This window comes from Chamaea fasciata, unplaced genomic scaffold, assembly GCF_029207755.1.
Source record: "Chamaea fasciata isolate MVZ Bird 193981 ecotype frontalis unplaced genomic scaffold, bChaFas1.0.hap1 SCAF_7, whole genome shotgun sequence".
NCBI lineage: Eukaryota > Metazoa > Chordata > Aves > Passeriformes > Sylviidae > Chamaea > Chamaea fasciata.
Window position 1 is genome coordinate 26,920,872 of NW_027094092.1, and position 15,995 is coordinate 26,936,866.

Consider the following 15,995-nt stretch of genomic DNA (forward strand, 5'->3'; position numbering starts at 1 on the left):
AAATTTCAATCTCATCAATATCTCATATGCCTCATGGGAGGTACCGATTGCCTAACACAACAGAGAGGAAATACCTCCAGTTTATTGAATCTCTCTTTTCAATCTTTATTAGGGCAAATTAAACTAATGAGTTGTATGCCTTTGACTACAGATAGTTATTATATGTTCAATAATTTATGTTTGCTTTACATATTAGGTAATTTGTGAACATCTGGGAAAATTTTTTCTGTATTGATTTAAATAGTTATTAACCTATTGTGCCTGTCTATTGGGAGTTTGGAAGAGCAAATGTATTACTGGTGCTATAGCAGAGTTTTCCTTGAAGGTCCTATTAAGACAGAGTTGCATCAAATGATACCTCTGGTTGTGAAATAAAAAAATCTTTACCAGTAGTACCTGTGGCTACTATTTTGCTCTTCACCACCATGTGTCTTACTGTTATCCTCTGTACCATGACAGGAAAAGATTGGGTGTGGTAATTAGACTGTTGACCTGGGACTCATCAGAGTAACCTGGTTATGCATCTGTAGTCATGGGCAAGTCACTTCTCTGGGCTCCTGTTTCTACACATCTTGAGTTTCCCTGCTAAAAAATTCTGGAAGGAGCTATTGTGAAAGAAACACGAAGTACAGTGAGCAGTGCAAAAATTACTTCTATATTTCACTCTATAAGGCAATACATGCTGGAAGGGAAACTGCCCTGCTGGTCAGGAAAAAAAACCCCAAAACCCAGCAATGCTGCTGTGTGCACTGAATGATCTGAGTCTGGATGAAGGTAAACACGTGGGAAAGTGCACGCTGGAGAAAAAACGTTTGGCAGTTTTGTGTTTCTTGACATGTCACTGAATGTGAGTCTAATCTGTGAATGCTGTCTAAAGGTTATTTTATAATCCAAAAGTTTCACCGATTGTTCACAAACCCGAGTAGCAGAGCAGTCTACAGAGGGAGCGATGACAAAGCAGCTTCATTTCCTGCCTTAGCAGGGTAGAGTAGTGTGCCTGCATTTGTCAGCACACTGTTTTTTATTCCCAAACCAAGGCAGCAGAGGAAGCCATATTCCAGAAGAGGAGCTGGACATGTTTAGACACCTCAGAAGTATGAGTTCTTGTAACAGTAAATTTCAGGTGTTGGTAAAACAGCCAACAGTATAGACATGACCTGAGGATTTGCATTAGACTAAAATCCTTTCTCCCTTCCTTTTTTTTTTTTCTTCCCACGTTTTCTTCTGAAAAAATGAGGAAAGGGACTGAAAGGGGGAAACAGAAAAGCATGTTTTCCTTTGGTACAGGGGTTTCCTTAAAACCCAAAAGCTCTGTTTGTTTTCCTTTAGAGAGACAGGACACAAAGTTTGATCTCGCTGAAGAGGCTGGTTCTGAACTCGGGGCATCAAAGCGGCGCTTTCCGCTGGGTACTGGACACGGCAATATTTTGCAGGGCTTGGCTTTCGAATCTATGCTGCAAACTCTCTGCCCGCCCCTCCCACGTTGGGGATTTCATCTCCTTCGTTGCCACCAGCAGCGACAGCCAAGCGCAGAAGGGCAAGCCGAGATCCGTGGACAAGGGCCGGGGGCTCAGGCCCGTGCCGGGATGAGGCGCTGAGGGCCGGCGGGAGCTGCGCCGCGGAAGGAGGAGAAGGAAGGCGGGAGGAGGAGGAGGAGTTGAGAAGCCCGGGCCCGGGAGCCTCCCCGCTTACCGCACTAGGAAGTGACGCTTTCGCTGAGTCCCGGAGAGAAAGAAACAAAGTTTGTTGATTTTTTTCCCCCCTCCTTCTTCCCTCCCGCCCCCCCTCTGCAAACAGCCGCTCCACGTTCCCCAGCGGCGCCCGCCGTGCCTGGCTGCGCAGGTGAGCCAGCACGTTCTCTTTCTTCCTTCTCCTGTTTTCCGCGCGTTTATTTATTATTTTTTTTTAATTTGCACGATTTGCTTCCGTTTTCCTGCCATTTTGGAGAGGGGGTGTCTTTCCCGAGGCTTTTCTTTTGGGGGTTGTGGTGCGTGCTTTGTTTGTGGGTCCTGGGTGCAGGATGAGGAGCAGAAGTACCTGTGGAGGTGACGGGGGCGGCTGGCTCCGCGTCCGGGCCGCGCAGCCCCGGGGGGCCGGGACAGCGGCACTCCCGGCCCGCCTGCTGCGGGGGACCACGCTCGGCTGCTGAGCCATCGCCTCTTGCCGTACCCTGAGTTGTTAGGAGCGCTCCGGAGGGGTTTCTTCGCGGCCGCCTGGCTGCGGCAGCACTTTCAGGATGTGTCTGTGTCCGGGTGAGCTGCCTGCGGATGGCATTTTGGGGGGTTGGTTTGGGGCGGGGGAGGTTCTCTCTGCTGGCGGCGTGGCGGAGCCGGGGCAGCCCGGCGTGTGCGGGGCTCGGGTGCTGCGGGGGAGCCGCCGGGTCCCGGGCGCCGCTGAGCGCGCATCGTGGCGAGGGTCGGATCGCTCTGCTGGGGTTTACGCAGTGGAGGGGGGTGGGGAGGAATTAGTTAGATAATTTTTGAAAAATCCCGTGCTCTCTCAAGTGTACAGCTCTTTTCTGGCAGCAACTGCAAAAGACCGATTCGTTGCAGTTTAGCAGTAATAGCTGACAATACACCTACGCGCGTATGTGAGTCTTATATAATACTTACGGGTTTTTTTTTTTTTTAACAGGCGTAAGCAGGATTTATTTTTGGTTTGTAAAGTCTTGTGTGGTTGCAGATTGCAGAATTAGCGAAATATTTTATTTTCTCAACAGATACTTACTTTACATTCTTTTTCAAAAATCCAATTTTTTAATAATAACTTGATTCTGTTCCGACTACGTGTTTTGAGCTTAGTGTAAAGGCCATCTGGACTGGAGCAAGCAGTTAAGGGAGCGGAAGAGAGAAAAAGAAATGTCCTAATGCAGAGACTATTAGGTTGTTTAGAGGGCGAGACTGCAGTTCCAAGCAGCAACAGCAGCAGCTTTATGACTGTGTGTAATTACTGAGTGATTGCATAGGACAGCATTGTTGGAACGAATACGTATACACAGGCTATTGTGCAAGATTTCTGTACCGAACAAAACCTAGTTTTGCATTGCAAATGCTAAAAAGAGAATGTGTTCTGCATTGAACTGCCACGTTCCTCTTAGACTGACTTCTTCGTAGAATTAGAAGAGGAAGGTAGGAGAAGTGGAGTGAGGCTGATCGTAGAAATCACAGATCTGAAATACTCAGCAGAAACGCCACTAGTAGTTTCTGAAATCACAGCAGACAGAAATTGAAAGCTCATTGAGTCTGCGGGTTCATGTTTCTAAAGTGATTATATAGCAGGTGAAATCCAAGCAGGTTTGCTGCAGTCCTGCACGTTTAGCATAATTCTTGCTCTGGTCTAATTTTTTGTTTGGTTGTGTGGGAAAAAGATAAAATGTTAAAATAAGCAACTGCAGTTCAGCTAGCTTGCTTGGAAGTGGAGAGAGCATTGGGGAGAGTTTGTGTGTCCGGCCACAAAAACGTAGAGCTTCAAAGAGCTACTAGACCAGAGATATGCTCAGAGCATGCTTTTTCAACTTTAACTCAAAAGTTCCATCTGGTTCTGTGATCTTGCAGGCAGTGTTGGCTGAGGGATAGTATCAGGCACTGAGAAAGTGTGCCACTGACACTGTATTAGCAAGGCTTTTAACTAAGACTTTAAAGAACATCGTAATTTTGCCAGAGTTCTTGTGAGTACAACTTAAGGTCCCTAAGATTTGTTTTGCAGAAATGCTGGTCACCTGTTATTTTTATCAGCTTAGTTTTGAGAGTACTTGGAATTCATGACCTATCAGATCTAAAAGATTTTAGATCTGGTTCTCAGAAACTGGCCTTTCTAACATTAGAGACTATTTTCTAGAAGTGTTATCTTCAGCTATTATAGCTGATGTCTTAATAAATGCTGTAAAGGTTTGTTAAGTATTTTGAGCACTGTAATGAAAACTACTATATAAATGGAAGGCTGCTTTAAAATTTATTGGTGTTCGACTAAAACATGTTTTAGCTGAAGACACAGATCATCTTATTATTGGTAGTTTCCTCAGGTTGTCAAGAAAAGGCTTCATGTAAAATGTATGTGGCTTTGTTAATGAAGAAAGAAGGCATCTGCTGACAGTGGGTTTGTGTTTTGTTTGGTTTTGGTTCTTTTTTGTCATTTGACCAACTATCTTAGTGATCCTTCTCTAAGTTTATGGGAGCATTTTGTTTTAATAAAACATATGAAACAAATATATATTAATCCATGCATTACTGTGATGTTCTACTGTAGATTTTTCTCGAAATTGTACTTAATGTCTTGACTGACTTGTCAATCTATGTTATACTGGATGTTTTAATGTCAAAATTACCTTTGGAGTAGTTTTTAAAGATTTTTGAATCATTTGTGGTAGTGATACATTACAGTCATTCCTTATGCTAAAACTTCTGGTTTTCACAACCTGTGCGGTAGGAGAGAGTTTTTGGCCAGGATTCTTTGGGCTTGTATACAAAGGAGTAGGTTACTTGCATGTCTTTGAGTTGTCCTGTGGTTCTCAGTGGAATGAGTCATAGATATATATACATTTGTGTGCATGTTAGCAAAACAAAGGTGTAGCTGTGCTAGCCTTTAACCCATCCAGGTGCATGCGAGTAGTGGTGATATGAAATGATGAGGGCTGTAGCACAATGCAAGCTTTTCAAAAGCCTGCATAAATGCTCGAAATGTTAGTTTACGCTTTTGCATTTTCACTCTTACGGTCACCTATTAGTGGTGGCTGCAGAACCACAGGAGATATTTTCAAGCCTGTCATCCCTTTCATGATACTCTTCTGTCAAGCTGCTGATCTAGCCCTTAAGTTGTTCCTGACATGAGGACATGCAGCCTTTCTTTGGAAATGGCCACCTTGGTGGTGTGTGTATGGGGGTGTGTCCAGGCATGTAAGGAGACAAGAGGGGCTGCCATGAATCAGAGTGGAAATCTGTCTAGCCTGTGGCCCTCTTTGCAAAGGTGTATGTATTTTCTATATGCTTAGCAGTTCTTGGAGGATTTCTACTCAAGAAACTTGCATAGTTCTCTGTTGAGCTTAGGTAAACATTTAGCAAATACTTTTTTTAACTTAATGATCAAATTGTGGAATGCGAATATTGGTAAGCGCTGATTTTTTTTTTTGCTGTTTCATTTTTTCGAAACACTCCCCCCATAATAAAAAAAACACCCAAAATACCAAAACCCTGGGGTTTTTTTCAATTTTTCTTTTTGTCTGGAGCGTTGCATAAAATCTTAGTACTGGTTGCAGTAAATTAGTTTATGCTTAAATGAAACGTAGTAAGTATGACTGTTGTCTCCAGTGCAATTAGTCTCCAGTCTCCAGACACATTCTAAGAGATATGAAGTGAGAAATAAACCACTTTTCTTTGAGAATTCATGGTGTGAAATGGGGAGGTGAGGGAGGCAGGAGCTCTGGTGGTGAGGTTTTGCAATACATGCCCAAAAAGCTGCAGGTTCTGGCACGGAGAAACCGAGGCTCATGACTCACATCCAAAGGGAAGACTTGTCACTGAGCAATTTGTAAATAGGAGGGATGAACTGCTAATTCAAGGAAATATCCTGAGGACCTTCCCTAATAATTGCAAGTGTGGCAGAGGGCTTTATGTCAGAGAGGAGTTGCTTGTACGTTGAATCACGTGTTCCCCCTGATGTGATCTGAACCTTCAAACTAAGAAATTCTCGTTATGGGTTACAGAAGTCCCTGAAAGAGGTGGATGGTCGAGTCATAGTTTAAGTTTTTGTAGCGGCATAGCAGCCACTTGCATTCCGTGTGGAAGCTCCTTGGCAGCTCCAGCAGCTCGCAGTGCACAAATGGCATGTGTGTGCAGCAGGAGGCTGCTCCATGGGCGCCTCACAGCGCTTTGCACGACTTCTGGTTCTGAACTGTCTCCAGCTGTAGCCCGTAGTGCTCCGCTCATTGCCTCCAGTGACTGGAAAAGTTATGAGGGAAAGCTCTACTCTGCACACCGGGAAAAATGCGTGAATACATGCATTTTGAACGCAGTCCAGGTATTTAGGAGCAACCACTTGAATGTGGATGCAGCGATAATCTTGGTAATTAATTCTTTGCTTTTCAGGCTCTTTTAATGCGTTTTATTGTATTTTGGCCAACTGACAGCCACCAGATAACAAGGCTTAAATTAATATAGTACATTAATCTGTATATAATATGATGTACGGATATTCTTTGAATTGTACATACCTGCAAATTAATGTTCTTTTTATATAAAAGTGAATTACGTGAATGCCCCTTATTGAATTGATGGCTGGTGTTAACCAAGAAGTTGAAAATGGGGAAAAGCTAGATTGGGAGGGGGTGGCAAAGTGTTTAATGTGTGTTAATTTTTTTTTTCCTTAAAGACATTTGGAAAGGCTTACAGCAAAGCATGGAATAATGCTTTCCTTTTTACCCTTAATTAGTAAAAATTAATGTTTAAGTTTGACTTCAGCATTGGTAAGGATTGAAACAACTTAAGTTCTATTAGTACCTGAAGTAGTAAACCGAGAAACAGTTCTGATATCTTCTTTACTAAATATTTTACTGATACAGTACATGTTCAGAGTTGGGATGTAAGGAAGAGGAATCAAGTCAGTGTTCATACTTTGTTTTTTTCTTTGCTGCCTGTTATCTTCTGATATTGGTTCTCAGTTGCTTGGCCTTCCTCATCATAGGAGAGGAGGCATCATACAGCACAATGATATATATTGGCATATCCTCTTGCCATTTATTTTAGGAAGACAAATTAAATGTTTGTGTATGTTTATATGTACACACACTATTTGTTATGTACCCTTAGGTATCTCATTTTATAACTCAGTTCCCCTGAGAAGAAATGTTTCTTTTCCTTCTTATGCTAGGGTAGTTTGGGAGGGTTTGTTTGGTTGGTTTTTTTAAACCATGTTGAAGTTTTTCATTTGCCTGTTTGAACTATTATTTTAGCCTTGAATATAATGCTGTATTTTGGAGTTTATCTTAATTTGTTGTCTTTGATAATGTTGCTTTTGTTATTTCTAGAGTAATGGCGACCAAAATATGCATGATTTGTAACTGCAAGTTTTGTTCTTTTCTATTTTTTTCTTTTCTTTTTTGAAGGGCTTGTAACTGATAGGACTTTTTGAAGTACTGGCTTGGTTTTGCAGCCTGTGTGTGGTACAGAGTTGTATGGTGGATTTCCAGCTATCAGAGTGGCTGCTTCCCTTGAGCACAGATAAAGCAGAACCTGTTGTTCTCTGGAGCTGCGTGTTGTGGGGCAGTCAGCCTGCTGAAATGCTTGTCACCTTGTCTGCGTTGTGCATCCTAATGCGGTCCAAAGTTGAAACTAGTCCTAGAAGTCTGAATAATCTCCAAGTAGACTTGTTATGGTGTAGTTCATAGGTAAAAGTGCATTTTTGTTTGGATCCCAAGTTGCATGAGCATGTTGGATGATTTCAAACTTGACTTAATCACATGTACTTAGGTGCGGCCTTATCTGCTATGCCTGTGTACACCTGGGATTCCTTGAGCATTTCCTTTTCAACTCCTGCATATGTCACCTGGCAATTTGTCATGAATTGCAGTATTGTTTACAGTTTAATAATATCCTTAACAGTACTCTTGGGAGTTTAAACTGTTTTGATTTCAGGCTTTTATTTCTCCCAAAATAATGTATTCTTTCATGCACTTCCTGAGAAGAGAGTTTGCTGTGTTACTGGGAAATTACTGCACTTGGGAGGAGAAGAATTTAGCAAAGTATTTTCCTATTTAAATTTGATTTTATACCATTTGAGAACAAAATCCCAGCACTGCCAAATTCCTGGTGAGAGGAGAGAGAGCCACAGTTGTAGGACATTCTGACTGCTTTAGGATATTCCAATGATGACAACTTAGGATCCCAAATACTTGCATATGTGAAACTGGCACAGAAATATGACTGCCCCTATGATTTAGTCTGATTTCATTACTTCAAAAATTCTGAGTTGAGTTATTCTCTTTGAATCTTTTGTTACAAACTCTACATGTTGTCTGGCATGAGACGTGCTATATAGTGGGGACGGTTATAGTATCTATACTATTTAATTAATAATACAAATTTATTTGGATTTTTTATTGGAAAGCTATTGTATTTTCAAATTTTTAGAAAATACAACTATATATGAGTTAATAATGTAGTCTTTCCAAACAATATTTAAATGAACGTGTTTTAAAGGATGTTGAGATGACTGAAGAAAAGGAATATATTAAAAACAAAAGCTTGACTTTTTTTATACTAGTCAAGCATTACTGTACCATTAGGCATTCTGGTTATTAGGGGATTAAGCTGTCCTCCTTGAAAAACTAGAAAGCCTTTGCACATAAAAGGTGTGATTATAAGTAAAGAACTGTGCAAAACATTGCATTTGATTATTGGCCTCACTTTCTTCCGATTTAATTTCAGCATTGAAGTGGTCTTTTGTTATCGTGATTTTCTAAATACATTTAAGAGTCAAAAGGATATTTAAGACATTTCTTACCTTTTGAAGTATGGGACTCCTTGTTTTAGTCCTTTTTCTTTGGCAAAAGTGAAATATTTCAGATATGGTCCTAGCTGACTTATTTTGCTATTGCAGCTTTTTTTTCTACAGAAAATGTACTGTAAATGCTTCTATAGAAAACTTTGATCGGTAATAAAAAGACCTTTTATCGTCTAAGAAGATAAAAAAGAATGTGAGGCTCCTTATAAACAATTTATTTCAATTTTTAATTTGAGATGTAAAGAATAAACATTTGAAGAATTGAGGAATTAAAAACCTGGGAAGTGTGATATAGCTGATACTATACTCAGGGTTTGCACTTTTTAACAGTCAATAAGGGGGTGCCCTGCAAGAAGCTTTATTGAAGTCAGTGATGATATTGTTCTATTTAAAAGATGAACAAAGCTATCTGGGCTTTTTTATTTGTAATATAAATAAACCTTGTTACCTTTCCTTTAAAGAATAAATTAAAACACAGAGATCTTTTTTAGCAAAAGAAATGCAGATTCAAAGCCTTTATTTGTAAAGGTTTTCTCTGCAACTGGAGGAGAATAATAATAATAATAATAATAATAATAATAATAATAATAATAATAATAATAGCTCCTGATATAAATTGCACACTGGAAAATTCAGTTTCCTTATTCAGGTAATCTCTCCTGGCATTTTAAAATGAACTAGCCTGCCTGTGCACACATGTATGCTACGATGCAGGTCTTTGTTTGTTTGTCTGAGAGTGGCATAAACATGTATTTGCTGAATACTTAAGCACAGGAGACAGATGAAGCTTGGGTGGACTGACCATAAAGCAGATGCATTTCTAACACAGAGGTGACAGAGCAAGGCTAGAGACCCTTCACTGGCCTCCATCTTGCACTGCTGCTTTTTAGCCACTTTATGGATTTCTCTGCTAGCCACCTCTGTCGAGGTATCATTAGGCAAGTATGAGACCAAGGACAGTGGCCCAAATACTTGTCAACACCCGCAATTGTTTGACCACACACATATACATGGATATTTAGTTAAAGGGGCAGTGTATTTGATACTTGGAGTTGATGTTAAAACATCCATGTTGGCAAGATGCTGCTGCTTCTGTGGTGACTAAAGTGATGTTGAAATGGCTTTTACTTTTTTCTTAGCAGAAGTGTTTCTTTTTCCCCAGTGGTGACAAATCAATAATCTGTTCCAGTCCTGATCAGCAATATTCTGTTGTTGTAGTACTATCAAGTAACTGTTGATATTTGTGGAAGAATGGCATTTAGATGAAAGAGCAAAACTTGTTTTTAAGACAACCCACAAACCAACAAATATTCTCATGCTGACACAAAATAAAAAAGTGCCAATATAGGAAGATTTAGAAATTCTTAATGCTTCCTTCATGAGAGGTATTGGTATTTAAACTATATTTGGAATTTTGATCTCAAATTTTCAGTGCTTACTTCAGTCTGTGTACTACCGTAATAGCACACTCCAAGGACCATGTGACAAAAAGCAAACAAGAAAACTCAGTGTTTAAACTGGTTCACATGTTACTCAGCTGAAGAGCAGAGATGACACTAATGTTTGCAGCAACCCTTTGGTGTCAAATATAGAAAGATAATTTCGTATGAAACGAACAAAAAAAATCCAGTTTTCTATATTCTCTTGAATTTGAGATCTGCTGAAGAGGGATTTTGAGTATATCATTCAGACCTGCATAAGATGTTTTGTTTCTGCTGTTTTGTCAAGGTTTAGGAATGGTACTCCCCAGTTCAGTGCCTCCACTCTCCAAACCACGCACCGGGTTTCTCTCTTTTTTCCCCTCCTCTCCCACTTTGATGGGGTGAAGAGGAGAATTGGAGGCACAAAAGGCAAAAATCATGGCTTGAGATAAGTACAATTTACTGGAAGCAGCATTTTGAGATAAGGAGCAGGAAGAGCAACAAAGTAGCCAGTGGCCCCCCATGGCTCTCTCTGCCACATTTTCTCACCAGAAGGAGCCCCTTTTCCTTGGAAGAGAGTCCCTTTCCTCCATCCCAGCAATGACATGAGATGGTGTGGAGTGACCTCCATGACCTAGTCATGCCCCTCATGGCTACTACAAAAATTAACCCTGACCTGGTTGGAACCAGGACATCTTCTTATCATGAGCATTAGTAAAAAAGACTGCACCTTGTCTCAGGCTGCATAGGTAAGTCTGCAGTTTTACTTTCATTTCCTGAAGCAATATGGTTTTACTGTAGGTTTTTACCATTTTAGTTTGAATAACATGCTACAAAGGTGCAGGATCCAGTTAGACCTTTGGAAAGTTAAGCGATCTGTAGGTGTCCCTTTTGTCAAAAGCAGATTTGAAGATCTCATTTACTAGTGGAGGTTGCAGTGCTGTGATAGGGCCTGTACCAGCAGTCCTTACGGACATCTGTTTCAGGAATACAGCCTGGTAATTGAAGCTAGGGGGAGCTTTCTAACACATTAATTGGGTTCAAAGATTTAAGTCACATCCATACTCTTCCCAAGAAGGCAGTGTAGCCTTTTAAAATCTTAAGTAAAATCTTGCTCTTAATCTCTTTAGTAGCCTGAAGTACTTTTATTGTTCTTTCTGGGGCGTCGCACCCTTAAAGGGAAGTGATGATTTATGATTTCATTGAGCCTTTTATTCATACTTAGACACAACAAGCTGCTTATACGGAAACTAAAATGGGCAGCAATAAGGAACAGGTGCCCTGACCTTAGAACAAGTCATGCTCTTTGCCCTCATGCAGAAGGTCTTCCAGTCATGGAACTTCCTGTATCTAATACTTGAGTCTACACTTGCATCTACAAGTTCTTAGCTATAGGATAAGTAGGACTAAAGGCCGACAGACCTGAAAGAGTAGACAACAAAATGCAATTCAGGAAGGATTTGTTTTCTGGTGCCATAGGACATGCAACAACAAAATGTTCCCAGTCTTCTCCCTTTCTTGCAAGCTCACTGCTGACAAGTACTTTACATCGTTTGTGGTTTGTGCCGTGTTCGTCCTCGTTTAAAGGTGAGGTAATCGTCTTCAGCCTAGAAGCTACAAAACCATACTCTGACCGAACATTTAGTGCCTTCATGTGAGTAGAAATGGAGATTCTGCCCCACACGGAGGAGCTGATTGATGGGGCCTCTTGATAGGGGAAGGTGTGGTATGTGGGTCTGAATTTGCATCTCTATGGCTGGGTGAGTGTTTTGTCCGCAGGCTTTGTAGAGGAGCCCAGACCCTCTCGCACCTCCTTGAGAAGGAGCTGACATCGCTGTGCAGAAATGGTTTTTGGCACCCTCTGTGGACCTCCAGCAGATAGAGGCACTTAATCCTTGGGTGAAATAGCAATTTTTTCATTGAATTGCAGATACATACTTGCCTGTATGCATCCGCTATGGGCCCTCTTGACTGGCTTTTTTCCTGGACATTGTGATTAAAAGTCTGAATTTTGGTCTTCTGCTTAATCCTGTCATGTTTGTTCTAGAAATCTAAGATGTGGAATGGAGGCTTCTGGATTGCATTCTGCAAATGCGTGCATAGAAATGAGAGCTCCAATTTCTGTGTGGAGCAGATTGTGTAGTTTCCCTAGCCAGGTTACTTACTTGGCTTTCAATCATGTCAGTGAACAAAATTATTATCTTCCTGGTTCTGTGCACTTAGGGGTTTCAGTCTGCCTCTTATGCAGAGTTATTTCATACTTTTCTGTTTCTCAGTTGGGTGACTTTGGTAGTGTCACAGAAAAGGTCAAAGATGGAAGAAAAGAAAGTGGTGGATCAACATTCTTCCTTGTAGCATGGGTTCAGGGCATTTTTTACATCTCTCAGCTGCTCTGTTGTGGGTTTTTTATTGTGAGGATGAATAGAACTACTCAATTTTGCTATGTACTATAAAGCATTTTAAAAAGACAGTTCTTTTTGAGTGACTTGATTTATGACAGAAGTACAGTTTGGAGGTGGAAAAATATTCTCTGTTCAGTGACAGCTCTAACAGAGTAATTTTAAGTGACAGAATTTGCTTGGGAAAGTGCTCTAGGTTAAGTGTAGAGTGCCTGGCTGTTTACAAGTAACCATCTAAGCCATGCAGTTTGGATGCGTGGAGGCAATGTGAAAATCTATTGACATCTTTAGTTAGTCAACCGGTTTATTTTTGGGAGCTCATGAATTGGCAGGACATACTGACCCTGTCTGGAGGGGAAAAGCATAATAAAGGACTTTAAATGCAGGAGACTTAGTGAATATTTTGTCAAGTTACTTGCTACTGTTTCTTTGCAGCAACTATCATGGTGGGTTTAACCCTTTGCTTCCCCCCTGAACATTTTTGCATATTGTTGGTATATTTTAATGAAAATCTAATACTAGTCTGTCAAGACAAAATGGCTTAATGCATCCTACAACAGATTTGAAGAGTATGAGGGTTTTCTGCGTGAAAAAGGAGAAAAATATTTGGTGATGGATTGCTCGTTTGTAACCCTTTATAATATTAAACCTTCACTTGGATCAGCTATAGGTTGGATTCAGAATTGGTCCTGGACACAAAAGGCTACAATGTAGGAAAGACAGGGCAGTCTAGCACACAGGTTGTATTGGATTGTAAGGAAGTAAGCAGCGGATAGAAGTTGTATTTATGTTTAAAAACACAGCTGTGTATTTTGTGAAACTGATACTGCTTTTGCTCTGTGTGACTAGAGAGATCCAGCAGACAGAATCAAAAACTGACAGTGACAACTGCAAAGGGAACACTTAGCTCTTCCTATTATAGGGTTTCTGATTGTGACTGATTTACACAAAACTTGTACTCACTGTACATGGGAAAGTAAAACCAGGAAGGCTTTCTTGTAGTGTTCTCCTTGTAGCTACTACTTATGGTCCTGATTTGGAGAGCTGGTGCAAGGTTGCATGGAATAAATAGGGAGTTTGTCGTGGAGAAAGGTTGTTTTTCTTTTGGCTTTCAATATTCAGTATTCTGACACCATCAGAAATTCTCAACTGCATTGTCAGTTTAGTTGAAAACAACTTCATTGCTGGAAATAAGTAACTTAAAAACATTTTGCTTGATGATACTTGCAGTTATGTTACTGAAAAGTTAAAGTTGTGTTTGTAACTTAATTATTCCATATCCCTTTATTCATTCACACAATTAACTTATAGTCTCACACCAGCATTGCAAGATTTCTTCCAAATGCTGAATTGTGACAGAGATGAGTTACCAATCACTTTGAAGGGAAAGAACCACTGATTTGACTTTTGTGTGTTACACAAGCAAAATTTAAAAGAAACCCAACAGATGAAGAAATAAAGTGCATGTTAACACTTGGCAAGCTGACTGGACTCACTGAGACCGTTTTGCTTGAAAGGTGTCTCCTACACCATCCTTTTGTTTTAAGTAAGTAGAAGTGGTGGTGGGTTTTTTGGTTTTGTTTGGGTTTTGGGGGTTTTTTGGTGGTTTTTTTTTTTGTTTTTGTTTTGTTTTTGGGGGTTTTTTTGTGGTTTTTCTTGGTTTCTTTCTTTTTCATTTTTTTAATAGGGAAAGGAAGACCTGAAAAACTCATGTGTCTGGAATGATGTCAGCTTATCTGTTCAGCAACAGTCCCAGTCCCTTGTTATAATATAACATTATATTATTAAATATAATTGCTGGAAAAATTTGCCTTGAAGCAGGAATGTTAATTTATTTTTGAGGGTGTTTTTTGTCTGAAGTATGTATTGGACATTAGTTTCAAACAGTTGGGGTTTTTTTCCTCAGTCCTATCAGGGCTGCTTTTCACCTTGTTTTAATAAATTTGTGACTTTGTTATAAAGTTACATAACTAATCGTTTTGGGACTTTGCTTTTCTTCCAATTCAGAAGTTAAAAATGAAGCTGCGTTTATTCATAGCTTGTAGAAATGCCAAATAAGTAGTATAAACAACAGAAGAGTCTGTATATTAAAAAAAAAAAAAAAGAAAAAACTGAAAAATCCTCATTCGAGACCTAAATAAACTGACTGTATTCCGGAGTGCCTTTCCGTGCAGGACTCTGTGCACAGCCTGGGAGCCTTCGCGGGGTGCCCGGCTGGCCCGGGGGCCTCACTGGCGGAGGTGGGGCCGGGGTGTCCCGGCAGCCGCAGGTCGAGGCTTGCCGAGCTGCCTGCGGGGCCGGGAGCTGCCAGGTGCCTCTTCGGCAGGGCGGCCCGAGCTTCGTGACTCCTGAGCTGCGGGCCGGACACAAACCCTTTGAGAGATAATGTTTCTTCAGGCTATCGCTCGGGCTCTTGCTCAGCAGCTGAGGCGTTTCATTGGGAAATGCAACATCACAAAAGCACGCTTTTAGACTCCCAAGTGGCTTTGGAACAGCTGTACTGGAGCAGCTAAATAAATACAACCCTCTGTAAGAGGAAATAACTTTTCTAACAGATATATGCACAGATGGATTGTAATCATACTGAGCCCAGTGTTTGCCTGAGCAAGAGAGGAAACCTTTTAATAGAGATCTATAAATGGAAATTTGTGCTTATACCGGCTTCTTCTAGCAGCGATTGGAGGACACTACCCTTGCCTAGTGGGAACGAGATAAGCATCTCAGGGAGTTGGAAAAACTAGATGAGCTAGGGAGACACCAGCCATGAGCTACAACAGCAATGTGCATTAAAATGTGTTGGTGCCCAGATGCCTGCGGAAGTGTCTGGGAGCAATTCCAGTGTGAGTGGGCCTGGGTAACAGAGGTCTGTGTGCCAGAGGTACTCAGTATGCTTGGAGAGAGCAGGGGAGCATAGCACTCTGGTCAGGGGGAAAACCAGTTTTGCTGCCTCCAAAATGCAGAAAAATAAGATACTGAAACAAATTTCAAATTTGGAACATATTTAGTAATTACAGATGCATGTCCTAAAATATTTTATAATAATAGAGCAAAGCACTGAGCTGAAATTAGGTGCAGAGAGCACTTATGAGAGCTGCTGTTTCAGGAAGGAATTCCAATTGTAAAATAGTGGATCTGGTAAAAGTTTATCCCAGGTTTACTTTTTTTTTTTTTTAAATTCATGAATGAGGGAGTTCCTTAATAAATACTTCAGTGAAGTACTGTCCATCACTTAATTTTCAAATTTTAAATATTTAATGAAGAGGGAGTTGTTATGAGTGGGATTTTGCATTAAAACAGCTTCAAACTGAAAGCAAATTGGTAGATTTAAACACTAACCTGTGTGTCTTAAAATAAATTGATGGCATCTCCTGACAAACATGGTGCCAGTAATCCAGAGGAGGCCTTGGGTCCATGTGGTGAAGTTGCATGCCTTATAGAGTAAAACATGACTTTAAGTTAGTGCATACATTTGTAATTGTATGTCTGTATTTTTTTTCTTGGTGGGGAGGGGAAAAGGGGGTTGTTAAACTTTAGTGTGGGAGGAAAGAGGTGGTCAGTGTTTGCTTTTAAACAGTGAGGTTTTCCAGAATGCCTGGGAAGTACATGGTGCTGCTTTTGTGGTGCACGTTCACTGAGGTCTGTGCGGCAGCAGATCTCTGGCAGGAGCTCGCTGTGCTGCACA

The 15,995-nt window shown here is 40.7% G+C and overlaps 1 protein-coding gene across 1 annotated transcript in view; it reads left to right on the forward strand.

Annotated features, from left to right (window-relative positions):
• The first annotated feature begins 1,778 nt into the window (after window positions 1-1,778).
• MIDEAS (mitotic deacetylase associated SANT domain protein) overlaps window positions 1,779-15,995 on the forward strand; it is a 56,139-nt gene continuing 41,922 nt past the window's right edge. The window contains exon 1 of the mRNA XM_066188136.1: window positions 1,779-1,842. The gene's annotated coding sequence lies outside the window, so the exon portion shown is untranslated. The remainder of the gene's footprint in view (window positions 1,843-15,995) is intronic.